The sequence below is a fragment of the Hevea brasiliensis genome, chromosome 2 (genome assembly GCF_030052815.1).
Source record: "Hevea brasiliensis isolate MT/VB/25A 57/8 chromosome 2, ASM3005281v1, whole genome shotgun sequence".
Taxonomy (NCBI): Eukaryota; Viridiplantae; Streptophyta; class Magnoliopsida; order Malpighiales; family Euphorbiaceae; genus Hevea; species Hevea brasiliensis.
In genome coordinates, this window is record NC_079494.1 from 15611354 (window position 1) to 15632147 (window position 20794).

Genomic DNA, 20794 nt, shown 5'->3' on the forward strand with positions numbered 1-20794 from the left:
TCAGAAAGAGTACCTTTACTCGCAATCATTGAACTTCTTGATCAGGTAATAAATAGCCCTCTATCTTAGAATGGTATCATCATGATGACCCAAAATAAATCCCATTGAATTCTGTTGGACAGCCATGCATATAATCAACGGTCTACCTGCCACCTGAGGAACTAGTATCGGCAGATTTGACAGGTATTGCTTAATTTTCTAGAAAGCCTCTTGACAAACTGAATCCCATTGAGTGGTGTTGTTCTTTCAGAGTAGTCTAAAGATAGGCTTAGCTTTAGCAGTGAGGTTGGAAATAAATCTCAAGATGTAGTTTAGCTTCCCAGAAATCAAGACCTCCCGTTCTGTTTTTGGTGATGGCATCTCTTGTATGGCTCGAACTTTATCTTGATATACTTCTATCCCCTTCTCACTCACTATGAATCCCAACAACTTCCGGATCTAGCTTGAACACGCATTTGGTGGTTCAATTTTAGTGATACTTCTGAGTCTCGAATACTTTTCTCAGCACCTACACATAGCTTTCTCCTTCCCTGGATTTGATGATCATATCATCCATGTACACCTCCACTTCCTTGTGCATCATATCGTGGAATAACGTGACCATAGAGCATTGGTAGGTAGCGCCAGCATTCTTTAAGCCAAATGGCATAACCCGATAACAGAATACCCCCCACTGAGTGATAAAAGCAGTTTTCTCCTTATCCTGTTCATCCATGGGGATTTGATTGTACCCTGACGCTCCATCGATACATGAACATCTGTCCAATCCTGCGGCATTGTCTACTAGCATGTCTATGTGTGGGAGAGGGAAATCATCTTTCAGGCTTGCTTTATTAAGATCCCTGTAATCAAAACACACCCTGACTCTCCCGTCCTTCTTCATTACCAGGACAATGTTAGCTATCAATTGAGGATATTTGACTACTTCCAGAAACCCAGCATCATACTGCTTTTTGACTTTATTCCTAACCTTGAGTAGCGTGTCAGGGTTCATTCTTCTTAGCTTCTGTTTTACTAGAATCGTCCTGGGAATTAGGGGAATCTTGTGTGTCACAATCTGAGGATCTAAACCGATCATATCGTCATAGCTCCATGAAAATACGTCCAAGAATTCTTTGAGCAAACTGACCATATTTTCTAATTCTCCACTCCCCACAACCTTAAGTTCCCTTTTTATTTCTTCCATGCCTAGATTCATGGTGTACATTTCGTCCCCACAAGGCACTAGGGAAGGTTCATCTCTTTCATCCCTTTCTTCTGTGAGTTCCTCCTCAGAATCACTTGAAGTAATGACAGTTATGGGGATTTCAAAATTAACCAGAGGAATTTCTGAGTCTATTGAATTATTAGGTGTTAATTGATGAATGGTCCTGAAGAAATGAAAGTGGAATATATTATGAAAATGGAAAAAAACAAGGAAAAGAGAATTGAATGTAAAATGCGCTATTAATGCATTAATATTTGAATCATAAGAAAAGGGTCCATTTACAATATTACACTTGTCACCATGGACGAAATGATCGAGTGTAGATAACCAAAAGTACTTTACTCGAAATTGAGTACAGGAATGTCCTCTGCCGTCCAGTTGTCCAGTTCTTGCCCTTCAGCTATTGGCGAAATCAGGGCTTCATACAAGGAATCGAGATGGATGACATCAATAGATGGTTCATCGGGTGATTTTTCAGCTTCCGCTGGATTTTCAATGACCGGCTTGGTGAAGACCTCTGTGATTTTTGGGACTACCTTCATTTTCCCAATTTTCTGATCAAATCTCTGATCCTGAAGCATACTTCTCATCCAGAATCATCCATCCATGAGGGCGTCTTCCTCATAACCCAAACCGCAACGGCCAACCTTTTGTATAGCTGGTATAGGTTCGACAATCCCCTGTAATGTGGTGCCTAACCCCTTGCCCTTTTCATAATCACTCTTCAGCATTACCTTCGCTACCATAGTCATGGCCCCTTCATTTCTCGAAGTGGTTTCTTGCAATTCAAGGGCCTGGAAAGAGCTTTCCAAAGATTCTTCAGCTGCTTCCACATAAGGAAGTGATTGCGGCTTGGTGACCAGCATGGCTTCCTCCCCCTTCACAGTGATGATCCTGCCGTCCATGATGTACTTAAGTTTTTGATGCAGGGTTGAAGGTACAGCATTTGCTGAATGGATCCAAGGCCTCCCTAGCAACATAGTGTATGCAGGTTCAATGTTTATCACTTGGAACGTGATATTAAAAGTGCATGCGCTGATTTGGAGCTGCAAGTCAATGTCTCCCAGTACCTCCCTCCTTATGCCGTCAAAAGCTCTTACCACCATAGCACTTTGACGCATGTTTGACTAGTCGATCGGCAGCCTCGCCAAGGTGGCATTGGGCAAGACGTTGAGTGCAGATCCATTGTCAATGAGGACCTTGGCAACTATGCAACCTTTACATTTTACTGTCACATGCAGAGCTTTAGTGTGCTTTAAGCCTGCCGTGTCTATCTCTTCTTCGGAGAAGGTGACAAAACTGGATGCTTGGATTTGTCCCACTATTTTCTCAAATTGCCCCGGTGTGATATCGGGGTTAACGAAGGCCTAACCCAGATTCTTCTACAGGGCTTGGCGATGTATTTTTGAGCTCAGAATTAGTGACAATAGTGAAATCCGAGCAGGCATTTTCCTTAGTTGTTCAACCACGTTATACTCGCTTTGCTTCATTATTTGAAGCAACAGTTCCTCTTCCTCCATTGGTCTAGCAGGTTCCCCTATTTCTACTTTCTCAACCTCTTCCATGTTCTCTTACGGCTCTCCCATTTTTACTTTCCCTCTCTTCTTTTCTTTCCCGTCATCCCTGTAACATCTCCCACTTCGGGTTATAAATTCTATCTCTTGCTCAGGTGGGTGGGAGCTACTGGTTGTGACAGGTTTGGAGTTTGGTTGGGGAGTAGCATTACCAGAGGATCCGGCGTAAGTCATCTTGAAGTGCTCATGAGCAGTGAAGCACAGTTTGGGAGGTGCTGAAGGTGGGGCAGGGCTAGGAGCCGGTGTACTGCTTGATGCTCCTTGAGTGAAGACTTGGAAATTATAGTTCCAAAGCACAGCATGGGTGTTTGTGACAGGGAGCTGGGGTGGGGTTCGGATGATTGTTACTAGTGGTGATGATGCTGGGGCAGAGAAGGTCATTCTGGGACTAGAGGTGGAGGCATTTTGGCCGAATCTGGCTGTATTTACTCCGCCCTCCATTTTTGACCTTGCTTGGCATCTTAAAATTTTGAGGGACAGCAAGTTTTGGACCTCTTGTTTGAACTCCCCACAATTTTGCAACTCGTGGTTAGCTGCTCCTCTGTGATAGGGGCATCCCGCATTATCTTCAGACTACGATGTTTGAGGGTAGAGGTAACCTTCCGTTACTGCCATTGTAAAAATCTCCTCAAAGTAAGGAATCAGTTGATCTACCTTCAAGGTTGACCCTTTTTCTTCTGAATCTATCATATTCACGCCATTGCCCGTACCATGATTGGGCAATGGGTTTGAGGTGACATTGGGAAGGGGAGCCATTCCCTTCGATTTTTAACCATCCATTTCTGATTAGGGCATGCACTCTCCCCCTGAGTGCCCTGTAGTTATCGGTTGAGTGCCCTTGTGCCCCTCCATGATACTTGCACCGGGCACTGGCATCATACCACCTAGGATATGGTGGCTAAATTGGGTCAAGGGGGATAGGCACTATCTGATTTATACCAACAAGGTATCGGTATATTTCGCTGAGTGGGAGGGGAAGGGGTGGATCAGGATTTCTTTGTGGTCTTGGGTTATTTTGGGGTGGTCTGGTTTGAGTAGGTTGAGGAGGTGGTCTGGGCTGGTAGGTTGTTGGTGGTGGATACTGTGGGCATGAATGAGGATAATTTGGGAAAGGGGGTAGAATGTTGGTAATTGTTAGGCCATGAGGGGAAGGATATGGCCGGTAATTATTCTGGGGAAATGGGGAGTGGTTGTTCTGTCGGGTGATGGAATGCACATCACCCTCTTTCCTTTTGCCAAAACTGGCAGTTTTCTTCACAGAATTCCTAGTCAACTCCTGCAGCCGTCCCATTCTCAGGTTAGCTTTAATCCTTTTGCCAGCTTGAATAATGTCTGAGAAGCTGTTGGATGTATTTCCAATCATTAGATTGAAATAAGGAGCCTTCAACGTCTCAATGAACAGGGAGCAAAGCTCATTATCAGTAACCGGAGGATACACCTCTGCTGCCTTTTCTCTCCACCTCTGAGCATATTCTTTGAAACTTTCCCTGTCTCTCTGCACCAGATTTTGAAGGTCTCTCCTTGTGGGGGCAATATCACAGTTGAATTTACACTGTTTTAAGAAGGCATCGGCCAAATCTTTCCAGGAGCCCAATTTGCTCCTGTCCAACTGAATACACCATCTCAAGGCTGTCCTGGAGAGACTCTCGTGGAAGAAGTGGACTAGGAGTTGATCGTCCTCCGCTGTGGCGGACATTTTGGCAATGTAAGTAGCTAGATGGATGCGAGGATCTGAATTCCCGGTGTATTTGTCGAAGTCCGGGACTTTGAACTTGGGCGGCACCACCACATCTGGCACCAATCTTAATGATGCTACATCAACTGAACCATACATGTTTAGGCCCTCTATTGCTCTTAATCTCTCTTCTAGAGCGGACAGCTTCTCATTTTCTCTCGTATTATTTTCTCCTCCTACTGCAAGAAATACTCCCCCGGTTGGCAAATGAGGGGCAGAATGAACCGGAGGGATCAGGATTGACGGGTATGGTTCGGTATTTGGGACAGCCGAGTAATAGGAGAAAGGTAGGCCATTATTCAGGGGAGCCGGATTGATGGTGATTGTTGGATACGGGATAGGTGGCTGGAAGGTGAAAGAGGTTGAAGCATGATAAGAATCAACCGTTGTAGGAGGTGGGGGAGGTAGTGGTAAGTTGGGCTCTGATGCAGGCTTATTTTGGGACATCTCCCTCATTAGTCTCATGAGCTCTGAGACCTGGTCTTTCAACTCGGACACTTGTCCTTGTAGGTTCTGGACTTGTTCCTGGTCTTCCATTAGCCTTCTTGTTCGTGACCTTGTTAAGTACACTCGTCTGGGTTGAACTGCGTGTCTGGTCAGGCTTGCTTTGCTTGAAGCAATGTTGATTTTCTGTAGGGAGTAAAAAAAAAGAAGTCTTTTAGTGAATTTTGAATTTTGTTAAAAATTAAAAGGGTCCTGGTTTGGACAAAGGATACAGTGGCATCTGAGAGCCGGGAATGAAATCTGCAGAAGAATAATTGCATCAATTTTATCATGGCATCGTTCGATAGTCTGACGGTGAATGACTGGATTGAATGCATATCTATGATACTTGTCCATATGGCACATCCAACTTTTCACATAACCCTAGCGAAGGTGGTTCCTACGGGAGTTATACTATTCATTCACAATTTTGCTAAACAATGGCCCAAAGTTATTTCATTAATCGAATAGTTCATACAGCCTTTCTTCTTGTCCGCGTGGTTGAATGTCTTGTGGCATACTCAGATTCTGGCAAGAGTTCTTGTTTCCCTTGTGCTATCATACTCTCCAGCTGGTCAACACTTTCTCTTAGCTCTTGATAGAGAGTAGCTTGTCTTTCTTTTTCCTTTCTTTCCTTAGCATATTCTTTTAAAACGTGCTTGCTCCTCTAGTTTAAGCTTCGTCTTTTTCCCCTCTTGTTTGTATTCTTCCATGAGTATCTCTTGGTATTCTACTTTCTCTTGGAGCCTGCTATTTCGGACTTCTGCCTCTCTCATTGTAGCTTGGAGAGAGCTCTTTTCCCTTTCCCATCGTGTTTCTTGCTCTTCAAACCCTATCTTTTCGGTCATTGCCTCTTCCCTGAGCCTTCTTACTTTTCATTTGAGGATCTACTGTTGGTCCTCTAACTGTTTTATTCATTCTTGTAATTGTGAATTTTTGGTATTCGCCTTTTGTAGAGAGTTGGCCAAACGAGTGCTAGCTTCTTCTGAAAGGATATTTTAACGGGGGTCGCTGCCTTTGGGTTTGGTTGAATCGGCAGTTAGGTGTCCTTGATCCCTGCTGGCTCTCTATTTAAGATAATCGCCCGTGGCACTCAGACCTTTAGACGAACTTTCCATCATTGTGATGTTTTCCCAAGATTTGTGAGCTATTTTCAATTCTTCTTCATTATCGAGCTCATGATAGTAGTGACCCTGATTGCAGACTGGGTTGAACTGAACTGCCTCATCACCAATGCTGGGACGTAACTTGTGTACTCGGTCACTCCGATTAGAGAAACTAAATGATTACCCCTAGTGCTGAACAAAATAGGTTGACCCGACGTCCACAATTTCTTCCAACAGTAATCATGGCTGTTGAAGCTCAGAATCCGTTATTACCACTGCAGCTCGTCCTTTGGGCTGATTACTAATCTGGTCATCTTCTCAATAAGAGGCTAGTCAAGATACCAAGTTAACCCCTTTGTCTCCATAGGACACATTTGACTGATGATCCAGATGTGCAACAATTGAGAACAGCACTTAAGGGATCCCTTGCCTTGTTGTCTGCAGTAAGTAAGAGTCAATAAAGTCTCTGCAAGGATTGTCGGTATTGGGTTGATCTTCTGTTTTTCTACAGCCCAAAACATTTCCATTACACTGCAGTTTATAATTCCTGAAGGCCCAGGGAACAAGATCAGGCCATAGATCCCCAAAGCTAGTGTCAATGAAGCTTGCTCCAATTGTTTATCCTGGATGTATCGATCCAACTACTTCTTGAGATAAGTCCAATACCATCCATGCGTGTTTCCTTTGACAGTTTCTCTCACCTTTGCTTCTTTTGGGGGAATCCCCAACATATGTGCAAACCATTTCCAGGTCTGCCTATGCTCGAGGTGTAGGTAGATCCGATTATGCGCCACATAAGGAATTTCTAGCAGTGCCTAATATTCTTCCATAGTGGGGGTTGTATCAATGTCATTGAAGGAGAATACTCCATACTTGGGGTTCAAAAGCGTGACATGGCTTTTAATCTTTGAAACTTGGACTTTAACTCGTATCAGGGTCGCAATCATCTCGAATTTTTCCTCGAACTTTGACATGATTTGATAGGGAAGCAATCTCCAACTACTAGATAGACCCTCGAGACCGGTCATTCTGACCTCAACCTTGCTTAGGTTCAATGGAGGCAGCGGGCTAGTATTTGCCTTGGTGACATCACTTTGCGGGGCAACTGAACTATGAGGCAGTCTAGACCACGGTTTAGCATTTTGTTCTTGTCTATGAACTTCTTCCGCCGACTGACTCAAGGATGCTATGTTAAAAATGATGCTTATTCTTTTCTGCACCCTAACTCGGTGATGCACATGGAGGAAACTTGTTAGCAGGATAAATTCAGATAATTTTGAATTATACTGTTGGCGGGTAACACCTACACATTTGTCAAAGTAGGAAAATGTGTAGATCCTCCTAACAGTATGACCCAAGATTACCCTCAAAAATAAGAACATAAGAAAACATAAATAGGGTAAGAGTAAGTATGTCCCTTTTGTCTTTCAACAGGGAGAATCCTAGTATCGGATAGGTGCTACCTAATTGGATAGTTCTATCTTATGAGGTAGCTTGCTATGGCTTCCAGCTATCGTGATAGTTTAGCTCAAGGTCTAATTTTCTAAAAGCCACAGGTTCCCAAATTGCCCCTACTGTAAACAGTCGAGCCCCATTCCATCACCATGATACTAACGGGAGAATTTCACGGGTATCACAGTAAATAGAACGAGTTTCAATTTGAGCAGAAGCCTTCACGGATACTAATGGGGTAAAACCCACGGGTACCGCTACATGACTCCCTCCTACTTTCCTAGAGGGTGAGAAAGCCCGGGTATAGGGCTGAAGTGTGTGAGGACCTTGTGTGAGTGTTCAGTGTGTGAAGGGACACCTTTACTTCTTCCCGATGCGGGAGTTTTTTCTTCCCTTTTTTTAGGCGAAAGTCTTTGTAGGGAAATAAGACAAAAATAAACACAGCGGTTAGCGAAAATAATAATAATCAATAGATTGAGGTTTTCAAATTTTGTAAATTGAACCCATCTAACTACGATTTTAGTTTATATGAGCATAAAATTAAATGCCTTTTGGACCTCTAAGCAGGGTTAAGGTGAAATCAAATCCCAGTAGTCGCTAAGTCGCAAGGTGTTTTGCGTCTTTGGACGAACACTCACCGAAGTGGGAAAGAGTGAGGAGTCACCACTTTAATTTTGCGGGAAATTAAAGAAAACCATTTGTGAAAATAAGTTAAAATGAAACAATTTCGAAAACAGAGATTCTAGATTCGGAGTCCATATACGGGTGGAGAAGGTGTTAGGCATCCCGCCTCGTCCCTCTATAAGGGCAAACAGATTTAACATCCTGCTCTTTGCAAATTAAAATCGATAGTTAGGAGGGGGTTAGGATGATGATGTTAATCCCTTAGATAAAAGGAAAAATTTGATTTTTCACTAGTTCGGGTTACCCAGATACATAAGTACATGAGACGACCCTTAGTGGGTTGATATTGCGTAGCAGTTTTGGTTTTGGGGATCACTTTGGGTATTGTGTTATTTTAGTTTGAATTCGAGGGAACCCGGGTAAAAGCCTCTCCCGATCTCTAGGAATAATCTGCTTAAAGTTTGAGTGGGGAATCTCGAATAAGAACTCTTCTCCGATCTTCGCATATTTATTAAAATTTGATTTGAGAATCGGATAAGAACTCTCCTCCGATCTCTTTAAGCGTTTATTAAAATTTTGATTGAGAATCGGATAAGAACTCTCCTCCGATCTCTTAAATATTTATGAAAATTTTTTATTGAGAACCGGATAAGAAATCTCCTCCGATCTCTTTTAATATTTATGAAAAATTTTGATTGAGAATCGGATAAGAACTCTCCTCCGATCTCTTTTAATATTTATGAAAAATTTTGATTGAGAATCGGATAAGAACTCTCCTCCGATCTCTTTTAGTATGAAATTTTAGAGTTTTAATGAAGGATCTCGGATAAGAACTCTCCTTCGATCTCCTATTTTTCGTTTGAATGAGAATCAGGCAAGAACTCTCCCTCGACCTCTTGAGATCTAATGGCGATCGTATATCGTAAAGACTAAGGGCTCTGGCATCCGAAGACGTTGAGAACCCGAATAAGACTTCTCTTAACTCGTTGGTACCTTATAACTAGGTAGGGGATACAGACTGAATTTTACCGATCTCCTATGTGATCGCCTTACCAGTACCTTTTGACAGGCAATATTCGATCTCTTCCGTTTATTTGTCTAGGATCCGATCTTACCTTGATCTCCCACTATACCAAGTTATCTTCTGAGCTAGCCTAGTGGTTCGATTTCATAATTTTCCTCTGATTTATTATCCAAACTTTCATTATTTTGAAGAAACGCTCATGTTAAGATACAGCTACCAACATTTTATCAAACTACCTATACGTTACTCGGGGCCAGAACACCTACATTTGAAGGTGATAAAGGCTAAAAAATAAGTAAATAACATGAACTGATGAACAAAAGGTAAACTCAAAAGAATAACCACCTTCGTGGGGTTCTTTAACATAACATAAACTTGACGAAAATTACGAGCATGAAAAGAAAATAAATAAAAACGAGCACTTAGCAAAGCAACGGTCTAAACCTCACCTGTAGGGAGTTGAATCTATTGAACTAACTATGGAGTCACAAATATAGTAAAGCTGCGTGCTAATAGTCTGGGGACTAATGCTTGCCTTAAAATGAAGAGTACTAAGTTAAACTGCAGTCGAGCCGAAATGACAATAACCGGGTTTGAATGAGATTGAGCTTGGAAAATAAAAGTGGATATAAAGATGATGAAAACAGAACTGAAACTAAGAGAGGGTATCGCAAAGTAATGAACAAACTGAAAATAAAGAGTTTCAGTGTCTAACACTCCTTCAAAGAAAATACTTTAGAAAACTGGTTTCTGAAGTTTGTCTATTTTGAAAGCTTAAAAATAGCAGAGTAGCAAAACTGAATCAATTTTCAGAGCCTTTCCACTCTAATCACCACCATTTTTGTTCCCCTTTCAACAGTATTGCATGCAGGTATTTATAGGGAACGGGTGCTCTCAATGAAGGGTCAGGATTTCCTCTGAGGGAGATGGAAGGTTTGGATTTTAAAGGACATGATCTGATGCCTGAGAATTAAAGAGAATCAAAATGGACGGCTTAGCTCTCATTCAGAATATTTGTCCTTTCTCTTTTCTAATCTAACGGTTCAAAATCTTCTTGTCAAGGGAGATCCGAGGGCTGGGAATAAAAGGCACCGGTCTTGTCATCTTCTCTTTGATCTAAGGGCTCCAAACTCATCCTTACAAGTAAGATCAATGATGGAGATCGAGATGTACAAGACTGTCATGACATGTCCTGGCACCTGTCAGTAATGTGGGCAATTCTGCAAATGAGGCGTGCGGTGAAGATTTGATCTCGCCTGCATCGCTTTAACTACCTCGGCTCTGATTATGACGACAGTTATTGAAAGTTGTCTCATCCTATCCTTGCTTCCCGATCTCTCATCCCTTCTGATCTTTCCATCATGACCTCTTTCTGATTTCTCATGTCGGGCCCCTCTCCCGATCTCTCCCATTCCAGCACCTTCTTCTCAATCCGGGCTGATTCAGTCAAAGCATTTATTACTTCGTTTACCGAGGCATCCTCTTCGATTTCCGCTAGTAATAAATGCTCAGACCCTCCCTATATATATCCCTTCAACGAGAGATTTCTCCCACATTTCACTCCTTCCTATTTCCATTTCTCTCTTCTTCTGCTCTAGTTTTTCGGTAACATTATGGCCACGGTGACTGCTTTTGATATTTTTTCAACTACTTTCTTTGCTCCCCGACTGAAAATTTACGACCCTGGTAATCGGAAAATCATGACATCCATATTTGATGACAGTGAGAGTACCAGACTAATTTACCGATCAAGATTGAAAATATCGATCATACCGATCTCGGGTCAATCTACCGATGTAATCGGTGAGCCGATTACGGGTGGGAAGACTGCTAATTTCCCGCTTAACATCTTTGACTACCCCTTGAAGTTCATTTGGCTCCTTACCATATCGGGCGTCCGACTGCAGCTCGGTTCTGGTCGATGACTTTGACGATGACTTCTCATCCTCATGAGAGTCATAGTCACTCCATCTGAGCTGTACATCTATCCGCCTATGTCTGGCTTTCTGGTCAGACACATCTTTTGATTCAGCCATGAGACTAGGCTTTGACATAGGTTCCTGCTAGGTAGGATGTACTGCTAATCCCTAGAGATTGCCTAAATGATGTAATCTGACCTTTAAAGGTCCTTAACGATGTAACCCGATCTCTTGAGATTGCCCAAATGATGTAATCTGACCTTTTGGAAATGAAATTTTATTTTGACAATTATCATTTTATTATTATTGCATTGGTTATTTTTCGATCTCTAATGTGCATATCCGATTTGATTCCTAACTGAATAGCCCTTAACCGATCTGTGATTCTGAACATCTACCATAATTCTCCGATCTTTAACTAGCCGATCTCCCCTTATTTATTTATGGAGTTTCTGGAATGTTCTTGCGACGTGTCAGAAAAGCTAGCGAATTCCTCTAACCGATGCGTCGCTTGGGACACTGTGGGCATTGAATGCTCAGACGGGTATAAATAGGGGAAGGGACAGCCAGTTGCTCCCTTATGTCATTTTCAGCACCTCGCGAGCGATTCCAAAATTCTCTTGTTTCTTCAAGTTCTTCCGACACCGATCAGACTACGGTAAGGGTTTTGATCTTTCTTTTAGTTAAATTTCTCTCTTTTCTTTGAAAATGAGTGGTGCCGAGGGTCAGAGAGCGGCGAGCCCCCTTCCATCCATGTCTTGTGGTCGTCAGATGAAGTTAAAGTGGTCGGACCAAGCGAGCGATCTGAAACTCCTATGACCTCCATTTCAGCTCGTGGTCAAGTGGCACCCTCAAGACGACCGCATTCCTTAGGGAGAGAAAACCTTCCCGTGGATGAGCTACCGTCAATCCTTCAAGAAACCGATCTGCAAATGATTAGCCAAGAATATAACCTTCGGATCGATTCATACGAGCTTATCAGATGTCATGGCGATCTCCGAGCCGATCACTTCTTCAAAGAAAATGATATGATCATGATATATAAAGAGCAATTAAAAGCCGGGCTGCGGTTTCCTCTTGATAACTTCTTCAAGGAAGTTCTGAAATTCCACTAAGTATATATAGCCCAAGTACATCCGAACTCATGGCGGATCCTAGTAGCCTTCCGAGGCCTTTGCCGAGCTAAAGGACTCAGTCCTACGGCGAAGGTGTTTGCTGAGCTACACAGGCTAACTTGTTGAAAGGACGATGAGTACTGGTTCTTTCAGGCAAAATCGCATTGTGGGCTTTTTACTGATATGCCTTCCTCACTGAAGAATTGGAAGAATCGCTTCTTTATTCTGAGGAGCAAGATTCCGAACGATTTTAAGGGTTTCCCACGTAGCTGGCTGTATCTGGGCCCATCACTCCCGAAGCACATCTCCCTGAGTAGGAAAGAGGGTGCCATGGTAATGGAGCTAAAGGATTAGGCAGCCACTCAGAAGTTCTCCTGTTTAAATGCGGTGGTGGCCGAATTGCACCATTGGATGATGCGGCTGGTTACTGGCGAAGAATGCAAGCTTCAGCTCTCTGACCTTGGCTTTGGTACTTTCTATATCTCTGATCTCTGGGCCTTAGCGAACTCACTGACTTCTCTTTGTGCAGGTATGGCGGGCAGCGAGGCTTCCAAAGAGAGCTGAAAGCATAAGAGGGAGGTCTCCAAGAAAGTGCGGGAGATGAAGCGTGCCGAGGCCTCACAGATGCTAAGGCACGATCCATTAGAGATGCAGGGAGGCTCCTCCCGACCCTCGGGACCGCCGATCCCTGAAGTAGAAGTTGTTCGGTCTCCTCCTCGACAAGAAGAGCAGCCACCACCTCCACCAGTTGCTTCGACTGTGGAAGGGGTCCTTCCCAACCTACTTCGAGGACCCTTTCCAGCAGAGCTCAAGTCTTGATTCACTCCCTGGAGAAGAACTGGACTGTATGGGAGAATCCGGGCTTGGCAAAGGTTCTGGGAGCTTCCATCTGCCTTCAGGAGGATCGGCACCCGCTGTCCCAGTGCAACATCGATGATCTCCTAACCCAGACGATGAGCTTGAGCGTGGAGAGCTTAGTGAACCAGCATATCATCAGGGAGAAGGCTCATCATTTGAGGCAGGAGATCCAGAAGGTGGGTCAGGAAGCGGCTTCTGCCCGAGTCCAACTTTCATCCGCCCGGGAATATATAGCTGAAATTGAGGAGCGGATGAAATTCTATAAGGATAAATTGGCCGAGCAGGCTCATGTTCTTGAAGAAGCTCGGGTGCTCCAAGTTGCTGATGTCGCTCGCCTCACTGAAGAACTTAGAGCGAAAGAAGAAGAGGCAGTGACAGGGAGGCCGGTGCTTATGTAAACGCCCACGGGGACTTTTTGACCGAGCTCAAGAAGCATTATCCCGAGGAGGACTTTTCCTAGATGGTGGACCTGGCTCCCCAAGACGAAGAGGAGAGCGAAGAGGAGGCCGAAAGAGATAGAGGGGGTGAGCGAAATGTAGAATAGGCTGGGGGCGATCCTCCAGCCGAATGACTTGTATTTTTTTATTTTGAAATGAAATGAAGTTCTTTCTTTTGTTCAATGACTTGATGAGATCGGAAAGTATCTAAGTTTTATAAGCGCTTGATTGTCTGAACATATTAGAACACCAAACTTGAAAGCGATTATTAATCTGTGTATGAGAGATTGGAAAAACATTGTAAGCATGAGATCGGCCTAAACCGAGAACAAAAACCAAGCGAAACTTAAGATTATAAAAATTGGAAACCTGATTTGAACACTTAAGATCGGAAACACCATTAAGTTGGATTGAAACCTTAACTTTATTAAATGATTATCCACAAAGGAGATCGGACCGGATTGAAACCTTAACTGTATTTAACGATTATCCACCATATTTATAAAATGGAGGTCGAAAATAAGACTGGATGGCACAAAGACTTAATGTCAGTTGGATTTCGTTTGACGGGAGATCGGAAATGTGATCAGCTGGCGAGGCGACTCGATAATTGGTTTGAGAGATCGGTAATGAATTAAGCGACCTGGAGGCTTGGTGTTGGTTTGGTCTCTTTGAAGAGAGATCGGTAATGAAGTGAGCGACCTGGAGACTTGGTGCTAGGGATCGATTTCAAAGTCTATTGATTTCGGGGATCGGTCAAAATATGGTGTCGACAATGATATTAAGAGTTAATATCATATCTCATTGCCAATTAGTGATGAGTCTAGTGAGTCACACACATACACAAGTAATCACCAAGTTAAATGTGATTTAATTAATTAGTTAAAGAGTTTAATTGATTAATTAAATAGGTTTGGTTTACAATTAGATTACAAAGTCCCTAGCATGGCTTGAAACCAAATCTAGGTTATTGGATGTATAGTATAAGTTAAATTTATATTTAAAGTGTTTAAATATGAATTTAATTATGAGAAATTAATTAATAGAGATTAATTAATTAATTTATATTTGATATAAATTGATTAGAAGAGGAGAAATAATTATTTTGGGTTGAGAACTCAAAATTACAACATAAGGGTAATTTGGTCATCTCACAGGGTGACATGTGGCACCATGAGATGGTGACACATGGCACCATATAAGCTTGTCATTTGTCTTCCAATCATGTAAGATGATCAAAGTCAAGATTAAATCTAGCTTTGACATTTGATTGGGTCAATTAAACTAAGATGCAATCAGAAGATGACATGTGACAAGGGTTTTAAGTGGTGACCTAATTATAAAAGGGAAAGGATGAAAGAATAAAAGACATTCTGATTTTTATCAAAAGGTGCCGCCACCCATATTCTCTCTTCCTCTCTTCTTCTTCATCTCTCATCAATTCAAAAAGAATTGCCCATATTCTCTTGAATTAAAATTGCTAGAAATTGTTTCTAGTGTCCTATATACATCTACAACCTCTCTAAAGGTAAATCCCTATTTTCTAATTAGTTGGAAAGGCTTGAGAAGCGGTTCAAGGGGCTACCATTGGTGATCATGGTGTTGACAAGCTAGAGGGACAACATCTGGGGTCCTAGGTGCTTCATAAAGGTACCAAACACATTTACAGTGCATCAAAAGATTAATGCACATATTCTTGTATTAATCTAAGGTTCTAATGAATTAATCTGTTAATTCAAAAATCTTAAATAGCAAATGTAGATCCTAATACATATTAAAAGGGTTTTAATATGCAATTGAACATTGAAATCAATTAGGTATATAATGAATCTTGAATGATTCATGAGACCCTAGAAGAAAAATTTTGAATTCAATGTTCTAATCTAATAATTTTCATGCTTCCACTCCTTCAATTGGTATCAGAGCCACTATATTTGCCATTTAGATTGTTCAATATGTGATTTAATTGTGTGATTTGATCATAAGATGATTGATTCATTACTAGTTGCAAAGAAAAGTGTGGCGGCACCATGGTTTGTGTACATATGGTGCGCATGTTTTTAAGCACCTCCATGGTGTGCATAGTTTGGGTTTTGAAAGTGCAATTGTATTATGATCTAAGGCCCATCCGATGACTAATTAAAATGTTTAATTAGGAGTTTTAATCACACAATTAAATTTTTATTCAAATCTGAATTTTTAAATTTGGTTGAATGAGATTCAAATCTGAATTTTTAAATTTGTTTTGAATAAGATTCAAATCTGAATTTTTAAATTTGGTTGAATGAGATTCAAATCTGAATTTTTTAGTTGAATATGAGATATTCAATTTAATTTTAGTATGTATGTTTTATTTAATTGTTAAATGGTAATATGAATGATGGATGATCATGGACAATAAAAGACCAATGTGATTGAATTTATTTCTTTTATTTTTCTTTGGGTTGTAAATTAATTAATTTATTTTGGTGGCATATTATAAAGGTTGTAATATTTTTGGGTTGTAATTTCATTTATTTGAGGACTTTAAAGTCTATGTTCTTGTAAATTCATCTTGGTATGCCAAGGATTACAATGTAATGGATTACAAGAAGATCAAGGAGGTCAAGAGCATTGGTGGGACCAGTGGGAGGAATTCAAGATCAAGTGTTGATTATGTACTCCTTCAGCAACTCTTGTAAAATGAATGAATGAAATGCACCTAGGAATGCCCTGATTTAATTCTTGGTGGCTTAGAATTGAATCCCTTAGAAAGTCCATGATCATACCATATTTATATGCTTATCCCTGAATGCATGAGATGTATGGGAATGTATGCAAGTATATGATATATGCATGCTAATTGAATAATGTGCAAAGTGATACCATAATAGTAATTAAGCCGACCACTAAATCTTCCAAACAAATGATTAAGTTGGAAATGGTATAATCAATGTAATTATATCATGGGCCCTCCATTAAGGCAATTATTTTAAGAAATTTTAAATACTTGCATATAATTGAATTAATTTAAGATATTTTCTTAAGAATAATTGTTAAGCATGAGATATTGTAAATATGTAAATGGTTTAGTGGCCAATAATGGATGTGCCTGAGGGCATTAAAATTATTTGCATGTTTACTGGCTCAATGGGATCAACTTAACTAATGCAAGATAAGTCAATAATGGATGTGCCTGAGATTTTGAGCATTAGGGGCTAGGTAAAGGATTGAACCTCATATGATATGTGATGGGCAAGGAGTTGCTCACTTATAGTTTATTGTAATTCCAATAATGGATGTGCCTGAGGATGATCAATAAGACTATAAGAATTCAATTACCCACTAGAAATCCATCTAACTAGGATTTCCGTTTCCTACTTTGGAAGTGTAGGATTCGCTAAGTTAGTGGGAGGACCAATTTGATTAAAAGACCATAATCATTTTGGTTAATTACATGATACATTTACTAATTAATCTAGTTATTTTCTGCATTTAATTTTTTGATAATAATGAGCACACAACATCCAACACCATCCAACATCCTTGCGAGCACACTTGATCATAATAGATTGACGGGACCTAATCTTTCTGATTGGCTAAGAAATTTAAAACTTGTCCTGAACTTAGAACGTATTGGATATGTTCTAGACTCAAATGTTCCTGGTCCCTTACCTCCAGAGGCCACTCAAAATGAATATGACACTTTGGACAAGTGGAAGGAGCACGATATGAGAGTCAAGTGTTACATACTTGCTTCTATGAGTAATGAGTTACAAAAGCAACATGAAAATATGCAATATGCAAGTGAGATCCTCCTTCACCTATAAGAGTTGTATGGTGAGCATAGCAGGAATGCCAGGTATGAGATATCTAGGCAGCTATTTCGAATGAGGATGTCTGAGGGACAGAATGTTGGGAATCATGTCCATAAGATGATTCGGCTTATTAAGTAGCTGGAACATCTTGACTTCGACATGGATTTTCAACTGCAGACAGATTTGATCCTTCAGTCCCCACCTGAGTCATTTAGAAATTTTGTGATAAATTTTCATATGACTAAATAAGAATACACCTTGGCTGGTTTACTTAACATGCTGGTTATTGCCCAAAAGAATATGTCGGGCAATAAAGGAAAAGAGGTAGCTTTAATTGCATCTTCCTTTGCTGGAAAGTCCAACAAGAAGAAGGGCAATAAGAAAAAGAAACCTCAAGTTCCAGGATCTTCCAAGAAGATAGTCAAATAGAAAATAAAGACCAAAGCTAACAAAGGTAAGGGGAAGTGTTTCCATTGTTAAAAGGATGGGCATTAGAATAGGAACTGCCCAGAGTATAGCAAGTAGTAGCAGTTAGCAGTAACAAGATATTAGACTCCGGGTTGGCAATGGCTCAACTGTTGAAGCTTTAGCCATAGGATCTAAATATTTACACATGTGTGGACATGTTTTGTATTTAAATAAGGTTTTGCATGTACCTGATGCTTTTAAGAACATCATTTCTATATCTAGTTTGACTAGAGATGGTTATGAATTTCAATTCATAAATGATGTTTGCAATATTTATTTTGAAAATAAATATGTTGGTTCGGGTTATATGCATGATGGACTTTATTATTTAGATAATAATGTTAAATACAATTCTAATGCAAGCAATCTAAATAAATGTAATACCATGGTGAAAATCAACTCAAGTTCAAAATATATTTGGCACTTAAGATTAGGTCATATTGCAAAAGATAGGATTGCAAAACTGAAGAAAATAGGGATTTTATCCTCATTGGGTTCTGAGCCTACTCTAACTTATGAATCCTGCCTTCAGGGCAAAATGATTAGATCACTCTTTACTGGACAAGGACTAAGAGCTGAAAATATTTTGGAGCTAATACATAGTGATGTATGTGGTCCATTTAAGGAAATGGCTAGATGTGGTTTTCATTACTTTATTACCTTTACTGATGATAAATCAAGGTTTGGGTATTTGTATTTGATGAAATACAAATATGAATCCTTTGAAAAGTTTAAAGAATTTAAATCTGAAGTAGAAAATCAAACAGAAAAAAGTATTAAAGCTCTTCGATCAAATCGTGGAGGTGAATACTTGAGTACTGAATTTGATGAATACTTGAAAGAGCATAGCATTGTTTCCCAGCTGACCCCTCTAGGAACACCATAGCTGAATGGTGTATCTGAAAGGAGAAATTATACCCTATTAGATATGGTACGTAGTATGATGAGCTATACTGTTATGCCAATCTTCTTTTGAGGATTTGCATTAGAATCAGCTTTGCATATTCTGAATAGGATTCCATCAAAATTAGTATCTTTCACACCTTATGAGATATGGCATGGAAGAAAACCAAGTCTTAAGTATGTTAAGATTTGGGGTTATCCAGCTTATATCAAAAAGTTGAACACTAATAAATTGCAAACCAGATCAGAAAAAGGTTGATTTGTTGGATATCCAAAAGAGAGTTTTGGATATTATTTATATTTGCTTACATTACAAAAGGTTGTGGTAAGTAGAGATGCCACATTTCTTGAACAATAGTTTGTTTAAGAAGGAGGCAAAGGAAGGCAAATAGAGTTAGAATTGGAGAATTTTAACCAACCAACAGATCAAATAGATATAGATCCATCTAGTCAATCTACACCTATTGATGAAACATCTACAATAATTCCTCGCAGATCAACCAGGATATCTCACCCACAAGTGAGATATGGTTTTCTTCATGAAGATGAATAAGAGTTGTTTACTCATGAAGAAGAAGATCATGGAGATGATCCACTTACCTATGAAGAAGCTATATCAGATATAGACTCTTCAAAATGGATTGATACTATGAAATCCAAAATTGATTCCATGTATAAGAATCAAGTTTGGGATCTTGTTGACCCACCTGAAGGTATTGTACCTATAGGGAATAAATGGATTTTCAAGAAGAAAATTGGTTCTGATGGAAAGGTAGAGACCTATAAAGCAAGGCTAGTAGCGAAAGGGTTTCGCCAAAGGTAAGGAATCGACTATGAGGAGACTTTCTCACCTGTTGCCATGCTTAAATCAATTAGGATTCTATTAGCAATAGCTGCATACTATGATTATGAGATTTGGCAGATGGATGTCAAAATAGCTTTCCTCAATGGATACATTGAAGAAAACGTTTTCATGGAACAAACTAGGGGTTTTGAATCCCAAGATGGTTCCAAGGTATGCAAGCTACAGCGATCCATTTATGGGTTGAAACAAGCTTCGAGGAGTTGGAACATCCATTTTGATGAAGCCATTAAGTCATTTGGTTTTTGAGGATGAGCCATGTGTATATAAGAAGGTTAGTAATATTGCTATCACTTTCCTTATCTTATATGTGGATGATATTCTATTGATAGATAATGACATAGGTATGGTTGTCAAATACATTCTCCATGAAAGACTTAGGGGAGGTAACCTATATCCTTGGGATTCGCATCTATAGAGATAGAGCAAAAAGAATAATTGGTTTATCTCAAAGTCTATACTTGGAAAAGGTGTTAAAGAGGTTTAACATGCTTGATTCCAAGAGAGGATTATTACTAGTGAGACATGGTATCTACCTTTCTAAAGAGATGTCTCCAAACACACCTGAATAAAGAGATAAAATGGTCAGGATTCCATATGCTTCGGTTATTGGAAGTTTGATGCATGCAATGATGTGTACTAGGCCGGATATCGCATATGTTGTTAGTTTGACTAACAAGTTTCAATCCAATCTAGGTTTGGAACAATGGATTGCTGTCAAGAACATCCTTAAGTACTTGAGAAGAACTAAGGATTTGTTCTTGATTTATGGAGGTGGTGACTTGCCATTGGATGGTTATACTGATTCTGATTTCCAATCAAATATCGATGATAGAAAGTCTACCTCTGGGTTTGTGTTCATTTGTAATGGAGGCGCAGTCAGTTGGAAGAGTTCCAAACAGAGTACGGCTGCTGATTCCACTACAGAGGCTGAGTACATTGCTGCATCAGTGCTGCAAAATCGGCTATTTGGATATAAGGAACCCCAATCTCACTAGAAATCCAAACACATAGAAAGACACTACCACATTATCAGAGAGATAATTGGGCAAGGTGATGTAGCCATGCAGAAAATAGTATCAGCTGAAAATCCAGCTGATCCATTCACTAAGCCTATGTCACATGTAACACCCTCCCTGTAGCAACTCCGTACATTCTACTGTTCCGGTGACCAGTGTCGGACTGGACAGCTAGAACGTTCGGAAAAATATTTAAACTAAAGTGAGGAAC